Genomic DNA, 8,306 nt, shown 5'->3' on the forward strand with positions numbered 1-8,306 from the left:
CCATTGGTTCTTGCAGCCCCCAAGGGCTCCTTGGTGAGTAGAGCCTCACCAATTCCCTTCTGCGCCCCCGTGATGAAGTTATAGGCAGCCACAAGGTCACTTCTCAACCTTCTCTTGCAGAGGCTGAAGAGGTCCAGGTGCCCTAGTCTCTCCCCGTAGGGCTTGGCATGCAAACCCTTAACCATACGAGTGGCCCTTCTCTGGACCCTCTCCAGGTTATTCACATCCCTCTTGAAGTGTGGCGCCCAAAACTGCACACAGTATTCCAACTGCGGTCTGACCAGCGCCCGATAGAGGGGAAGTATCACCTCCTTGGTTCTGTCTGTCATGCATCTGCTGATGCATGATAAAGTGCAGATAACTTTTCTGATGGCTTTGTCACACTGATGACTCATATTCATCTTGGAGTCCACTAGAACTCCAAGATCCCTTTCCGCTTCCGTGCTACCAAGCAGGTCATTTCCTAGGCAGTAGGTGTGCTGCACATTTTTCCTCCCTAGGTGCAGCACTTTGTATTTCTCCTTGTTAAATCACATTCTATTGTTTTCTGCCCATTTGTCCAACCTGTCCAGTTCTGCCTGTAGTTGTTCCCTGCCTTCCGGTGTGTCCACTTCTCCCCACAGGTTTGTATCATCTGCAAACTTGGACACAGTACACTTCACTCCCTCATCCAAGTCACTGATGAAGACATTGAAGACATGTATTTAATTGTTTTTGTCTCCTGCTGCAGTGACCCCCTCAGCACATACTGCCTATGGACTCGAAGAGAGAAAACTGCTTGGCTTGTCTACAAGCTGGCTCTGGGGATAGGCACTGTGCTTGGAAGGTGGAGGCATGCAATTTCTGATCTGCCTGTGTTTGTCAGGTCCCCAAATCAGGTGGGTTAGCCTGGGCTAATTGCCTAAGTGGCCACATCTGCCAGTGGTTTTGATTGATAGCTTTACCCATGCTAATTAACCGGCTGGCTTCCTTATTGGCTACCCTTTTAGGGCTACCTATGGCAGCAGTTTCTAGCCTAGTCAAGAGTAGTGATCCAACTTTGTTCTGGTGCATCTCCTCGTTCTGACACACTAGTTTGGTTCTATCCCTGGATTCAGGCTTTGGATTTCCCCTTGGGTTTCTTGGCTTCTGGACCTTGCTTGCTCAGTCCCTGAACTCTGGCTTGTGGTTTTTCTCCCTAGGTTCTGGTAACACAGTTGCAGTTTCCTGAACTCTGACCCGGTATGTGTTTAGACTCTGCCTCTGGTCCCCAATTCCTGACCCCTAGCAGGAGGCCTGTGGCAAGTAACATTGGGTAGGGCTGCCTAAGTCCTGCTCCTTCAGTGTCTACATCTGGCTGGGCAGAAGTAGCTGTTCTTGAGTGGGTGAAAACTCTTCTCCCCCATCCCCATTTCAAGCATAGCTCAGATGGGCTTGTGAGCTCACCTGACTAGTGGCAGGGCTGTGGGGTGCAAAGTTGCAGGTTTCCTATACATAAAAATATGTATAGAAAATGGAAAAAGGGTATGTAGATTTCTATTAAATATAATTTAGAATGGGCTTACTATAGTTACCTCTGGCTGGGCAGAGACTCTTCTTGGGTTCAGTGAAATGTTTTAGCTGAGCCCATCATAGACTCTGTTCAGAGTGGGAGAGAAAAGGCTACCCTGCTGCAAGGCACTGTGGGCACTGTGAATGGGAGGCAGAAGACTAATTTCAGAACTTTGTGCAGCCCCCACTGGCTGAGCAGAAACACCTGGTCTTGGATTGCTGTGAGTTTCTTCCCCTCTACCCCCATTTAAGCATAGTGCAGATGACCAGTAACAGGGCTCTGGGGTGCAAAGTTGCAGGGCTCAGCACACCATACTGGGCATGGGGACTTGGCATAATGTGCCAAGCCTATAATTCCAGCCCATGAAGTGGGAGTGTCTGTGAGGATGGGTCTAGCCACAATGTGACTGGGACACCAATGAATGCTTAAGGCCCAGCCCCTTTCTCTGCAAGACTGCTAGGCCAACAAGTGGGGGAGCATGAGGAGTGCCAATAGGCTTAACACTGTACTCTGGTGGTTAGCTGATTTCCCAAACCTAATGTCTTACGTTTAAGATCCCCAGGGGTTGTCTCAGGGACCCCTTTTGTTCTCTCTCTTTTTAACTTATTTCTGAACCATGGCACTTCATCACTAGGCAGCGGGAGGGAGATTGTCCCCATGCTAGCCTAGTATCTATTTGGGTGACCAGGAAACTCTCTTGGGAAGTAACTGGTATGAGTTTGAAGCACCTCAGATAGAGGAGGGCATTGAGCCTAAGTCACTTATTTCATAGTTTCATAGTTTCAGGGTCGGAAGGGACCTAATAGATCTTCTAGCCCGACCCCCCGCCAGGGCGGGAGAACAACCCAAAAAAAAACCCAAAAAAAAACCACTCACCCTAAAAACAAAAACGGGACTCAAATGAGTCCAGCCAGGTAAGTATCCAGCCTCTTCTTAAAGATTTATGGGCAAGTGTTCTAAGTACTAGACTCTTATGTAAGTTTATAAGGATAATACATTGTGAATCAAAAGTTTGAGCCGTCTAAAATGAGTTTATTAGATGGTCAAAAAGCCACAAAACAGATCTGGGTAAAGGCTCATTCTAGGGAACTAAAGGCAGCACTTGGATTTTAAAAATATGTATAGGAAAGGGAAAAACGCATGTGGCTTTCCATTACCATAATGTAATTTTAAATGTGTGAAAAATTGACAGAGGAAGCAAATGACATAATTGAAAAATAATCAGTGGCTGTCAGAGCTGTGGACCATAAGGAGTTTTAAGTATGCTAGGACCAAAAAGGATGGACCTAGAATCATAGAGTCATAAGGTTGGAAGGGACCTCAAAGGTCACCTGGTCCAGCTACCCACACAAATGCAGAAACACTATTCTTAACTATCCCTATCAACTACAGATCCAACTTTCCCTTCAAAGTGTCCAGTGATGAAGATTCTACAACTTCCATTTGCAGTCTAGTCTACTGCCCTACTATTCCAAGCATAAGGAAGTTTTTTTTCTCCCCTGAGATCTAGAGAGCTCATCTAAATCTCCTTTGCTTCAATATAGGTTTCCTGTTCTCTGCAGCAAGGGAGGACAGCTGTTCTCCCTCTTCTTTATTGCAGCCTTTTATATATTAAAAAACTGCTATTATGTGTCCTCCCCCTCACTTTTGTTTTCTCAAAGCTAAACATGACGCACTCTCAACCTTTTCTCATATAGGTTGCTGTACAACTCCTTTATCATTTATGCTGTCCATCTTTGGACCCTCTCCGGCTTCTCTACATCTTTCTTAAACTGTAAAGCCCAGAACTGCTCCTACAATAATTTATATGATGCCTAACCTGAGTAGAGTGGTAATTAATTGTTTTGGCACTTTATTAGATAGAAATGGTAAGATTCTGGTGTCAAAATAATAAATAAATCAATATTTCTGTTTTGCATTAAAAAAGAAACAGGACAATATGTCATGTGTATTTTTCAGTTTTTCAGTAACTAAGGATGTTGGTCAACAGTATCTACTAGGGATAAATGTACAAAAATCAGGAGACCTGGATAACTTATACCCAAGACACCTAAGCAACCAGCTGAGGGGATGTCTGACCCTCCGCATTCATTTTCTAAACCTACAAGAGACTTTTATAAGCTGCGTGATGTAGTTGCATATGACACTATAATTAAGAAGTTAGCACTATTTCGTACTACAGGCAACCCCCACTTAATGCTATTTCGCTTAGCGCTATTTTGCTGTAACGTTAATTTTAAATTGATACCTGATTTCACTTAGTGCTCCGCGAGTTTCATTATAACGCTCGCAGTTGCCATCTTGGGTCATTAAAAAACACTTATGGTCATCTTGGGTCATCAAATACTTTTGGTTTCGCTTAACACTCGTTTTGCTTAATGCTCAGTTTTTCAGGAACAAATTAAGAGTGCTAAGCGGAGGTTGCCTGTAATCACAAACACATTGAATGGATTAGGAACTGGACCATTGACAGAACAAGTAGTTGTCAAATGGGAATTATTAAATGGGGTGCTTTCATTTGGGTTTTGAAGGGATTTGTTCTAGACTTGATGATATTCAAGGATTTGCATTAAATGATCTGGAAATACATCTAAAATCATTAATAAATTGTTTAAGAATAACGCTTGTAGAAGACTACGATTGACAGGGTGCATCTACATGTGCAATTAATGTGCCTTAAGGTTACTGCACATTAAAATAAGACACCGTAAACTGCACCCAGGAACGTGTCTACATGTGCGCCCGCATTGGGAGCAAATTTGCTCCCAAAGGGAGCAGTTGAATCCAGGGCTGCTTGTGCCATCCTGCCCTGCTCTGCCCCCCCTACAGCAGCCAAGGGGAGCTCTAGGCTCCTTTGGTGCCAGTCTTGGGCTGGCAGGGGGTACAGGGGTTAGGCCTGGACTCCAGAGAGCAAGGGGGATCTGTCCCAGAGTGAGGAAATGTTCCTAGCCGTGTGGAGCTTAGGATCACAGTCTAGCTCAGTGGTGCTGTCTTGGGCAATGCCCCATGGCTGAGCAGCAGCAGCTCTGTAAGTTCTCCCCTCACTTTGCTTGCTGAGGGGATGGGGGAGCTCTTTGTCCCCTCAGCCCTGCTATGCCTACATAGCACATGCCCTAGTTGGCTCCCACTCCCCATCTATGCCTGGGGGGGAGCCAGGAGCTAAGCAGTGCCAGGACTGAGAGGGGATTTAATAGCAGCCTTTAACTACCTGAAGGGAGGTTTGAAAGAGGATGGAGCTAGACTGTTCTAAGTGGTGGCAGACAACAGAACAAGGAGCAATGGTCTCAAGTTGCAGCAAGGGAAGTTTAGGTTAGATATTAGAAAGAATTTTCTCACTAGAAGGGTAGTAAAACACTGGAAAAGGTTACCCAGAGAAGTTGTGGAATCTCCATCCTTGGAGGTTTCCAAGACCTGGCTAGGCAAAGCTTTGGCTGGGATGATATAGTTGGGGATGGTTTTGAGCGGGGGGTTCAACTAGATGATCTCCGGGGGCCCTTTCCAACCCTTATTTTCTATGACTTTATGATTATATGATGGGGGAGATACTGGAGGGTAAGCAGTGCTGGGTCTGGGGGAGGGGTGGGGAAAGCAACATATCTTCCCCTGGTTCCAGTGCTGGTTTACCCTCCATCCTCCTGTGTCTGTACCTGGTCCCAGTGCTGTTCAGCTCCCAGTTCCTGTTGGGAGTGGGAGATGACTGGGGTATGCTCTGTGTGGGCAGAAGCAGGGATGAGGAAACTCTGTCCTGGGGGGAGCCAGAAGCTGAGCAGCAGCAGGACCCCTGTGGCAGAGCACAAGTTGGGTCTGCCACTTTAAGAGGTTTAAGCAGGCTGTGGAGCAGCCATCAGGTGCGGTTAGGCTCAATTAGTTGGCCACCTGATTGCGTGAGGGCTGGGCATCCAGGGTATGAGCCCAGGCTCTAGGAGCAGAGCCAGTAGTTACATCTAGGGAGCCAGTGGAGAAACATTGCACAGTTGGAGGAGACCATCTCCCAGAACACCTGGAGATCAGGGTAGGAACTATGGGGATGGAGGAGGTTCCTTCTGGTCCTGGGTAAGACCTGAAACTGCACCCTGCTGGGGTTGGATGGTATAGTATTGCTGCTTGCGGCAGGGCAGTCTCCAAGGAATGCCACGCTTGTGCCTCCCCAGTGAAAGGTGAGGATGAGGCACTGAAAAGCCTCAGCCCTGCTGCCTTGTGGGTACTCCATGGGGGGGAAAAGCTACGGGAGCACGCCCCAACAGAAAAGCACAAGGTCCAGGCCCAGAGAGTGTGGACTGAGGCAGGGGCCAAGGCCCACTGAGTAAGGCCTAAGGCCCAAGGCCCGTAAGGCCCAGTGGCCCCAGTGAGGGGGGGAGCAGTGGCCCAAAAAGGGGCTAGAGGCTGAGTTTAGCCCAGTGTGGAGCAGAAAGCCAGAGGCTGCATAGAGTAGGGCCTGCGAGTGGCCCGAAGGACTGTGCGTAGGCTGGCTGGAGTGTATGAGCGATGAAGCCTGAAGGACCATGTTGAGTAGGGCCTTAGTGAGACCTGAAGGGCTGCATGGAATAGAGTGGAATGGGTGAGGCACAGTGACAGGGGGCAAGGGTGAGGGGCAGAGTAGAGGTCCCAATGGAGGGCAGAGTAGTGGCCTGGAGAAAAGGTAAGGAGGCCAAGGCCCACACAGTGGGGCCTGAGGCCAGATATGGGCCATAGACAGTGTAGTTCAGCAAAGGGACCAGGGGAATTATGGGTGATTTGGATGCAATCTGTGAGGCATGGGACACGGTGTAGGGATGGCTCAGAGCCGTGTATTTTGGCTCAGAACTTCAGGGCCACAGTTAGGGAAGCCTCACCTATTTAATAACAATTATTGTAATGTCAAAGGCATAGCAGGTAAGTCAGGGCAGACTGCCCTCGGCAGCGGGTGGGCCAATGATGTGCGGAGCTCGGAGTTTGTAGTCACTAGGGCTGTGCAAAGCTTTGGATCACAATTTGGATTCGGAGACGATTCGGAGGCTGAATCTATTAATCCAAATCGAATCACTGGAAGCTTTAGGCTTTCCAAATCGATTCAGAAAAGATTCGGCAATTTGTCCATAGAGAATAATGGGGAATCAATGAAATATCTATAACTTTCTTGTTTTTTGGCTGATTCAAATTAAACTTGCAGGGGTGGTAGCCTCTGCTGAGAGGTGATAGGTGCAGGGGTTTCTGGGAAACTGCATCTCAAAGTCCTGAAAGCAAAACTCATGTCACGTGTATGTGTTAAGCCACAGTGGGGTCAAAACTGCAGGGATGGTAAACCTTGCAGAGGCTACAAAGCCTGCCAAGTTTCAAGGAAACTTGTCAAATGCTAGCAAGTGCTACCATCCCTGCAGTTTTCACCCCCCTGTGCCTTAACACACACACACATACACACGTGACATGAGTTTTGCTTTAAGGACTTTGAGGTGCAGTTTCTCAGAAACCCCTCCACCTAACTCCTTGAACCTTGGCACATATCATGCTCTCAGCAGAGGCTACCATCCCTGCCAGTTTCATCTGAATCAGCCAAAAGACAACAAAAGCTATAGATATTTAATTGATTCCCCATTATACTCCACGGCCAAATCTCTGAATCGGCTCCAAATGTTCCAAAGCGATTTGGCCGAATTGATTTGGAAAAACGATTCAGATCTCCGAATCAAATCTCTGGCATTTGAATTGGGCGAATTCAAATCCAACAGTTCCCTATTCACACAGGTCTAGTAGTCACCCTCCCTGTCATGACCCCTGTCTCCTCAGCAGGCAAAACTAGGAAAGACCTCAGGGTGCTACCTTCTCTTGGCCATGGGACATCATGCCTCCACCCCATCCCTGGCTCCCTTCCCCCTGCTGCCTAGGCTGACCAGAAGCAAACTCAATTAATTGAGTCTGTTGCAGTGTATTAATTAATGTGCCCCAGCAGCCTCCATGTCGCATCTATTCAGTGTCCCCACACTTCAAAATAGCAATGGGAGCGCTTTAACTAAAGCTTGGCAAACAAGCTTTAGTCCAAGCACGCCCACTGCCATTTTGAAGCACAGGACCCTGAATACATATGATGCGGTAGGCACTTTAATTAGAGTGATTCTCGAAGCTGCTCTAATTCAAGCAGCCCCCTACCCCAGGAGCATGTCACCCATTGTGTCTAGGTACAAAAAATTCAGGCCACTAGTGGCAGGCACCAAAGGTACTCTGCCGGTCCTGAGATGGCCCCCTGCCACACCATTCTACAACAGAAGAATGTCTTTAGCAAAGTGGGGCTCTGAAAAACACGTAAGAGTTGTAATGGTAAAATGAATGCATGAGTTCTTAGTACAATGCTATAGCAAAAAGCAACCCTTGAATTTATATAATGGAAGGGCAGTGAGTAAAAGAAAACAAGTGATTTTACCTTGTTGTTGAGACAGATACTTGAATGCTGTGTCTAGCTCTGGTGTCCACACTTCAAAAGGAATGTTGAAAAACAGGCATGGGTGAAGGAAATCACAAAAATTAGTTGTGGGCTTGAGAAAATGCTTTACAATGAGAAACTTCAGGAGGTCAATCTTTTTAATATATCAAAAAAAAAGACTGAGAGTCGATCCAACTGTAATCTATAAATGTAGTCATAGGGAGAAAATAACAGGTACTAAAATGCCCTTCCATTTAGTGGAGAAAGGTATAATAAGGACCAATGGCTGTTAAAACCATCCAATTCAAAATGGAAATAAAGCACGGGTTTTAAATAGCGATAGTTAGTGATCATCCATTGGAACAAACTATGTAATGGTTT

The sequence above is a fragment of the Alligator sinensis genome, unplaced genomic scaffold (genome assembly GCF_000455745.1).
Source record: "Alligator sinensis unplaced genomic scaffold, ASM45574v1 scaffold554_1, whole genome shotgun sequence".
Classification (NCBI taxonomy): domain Eukaryota; kingdom Metazoa; phylum Chordata; order Crocodylia; family Alligatoridae; genus Alligator; species Alligator sinensis.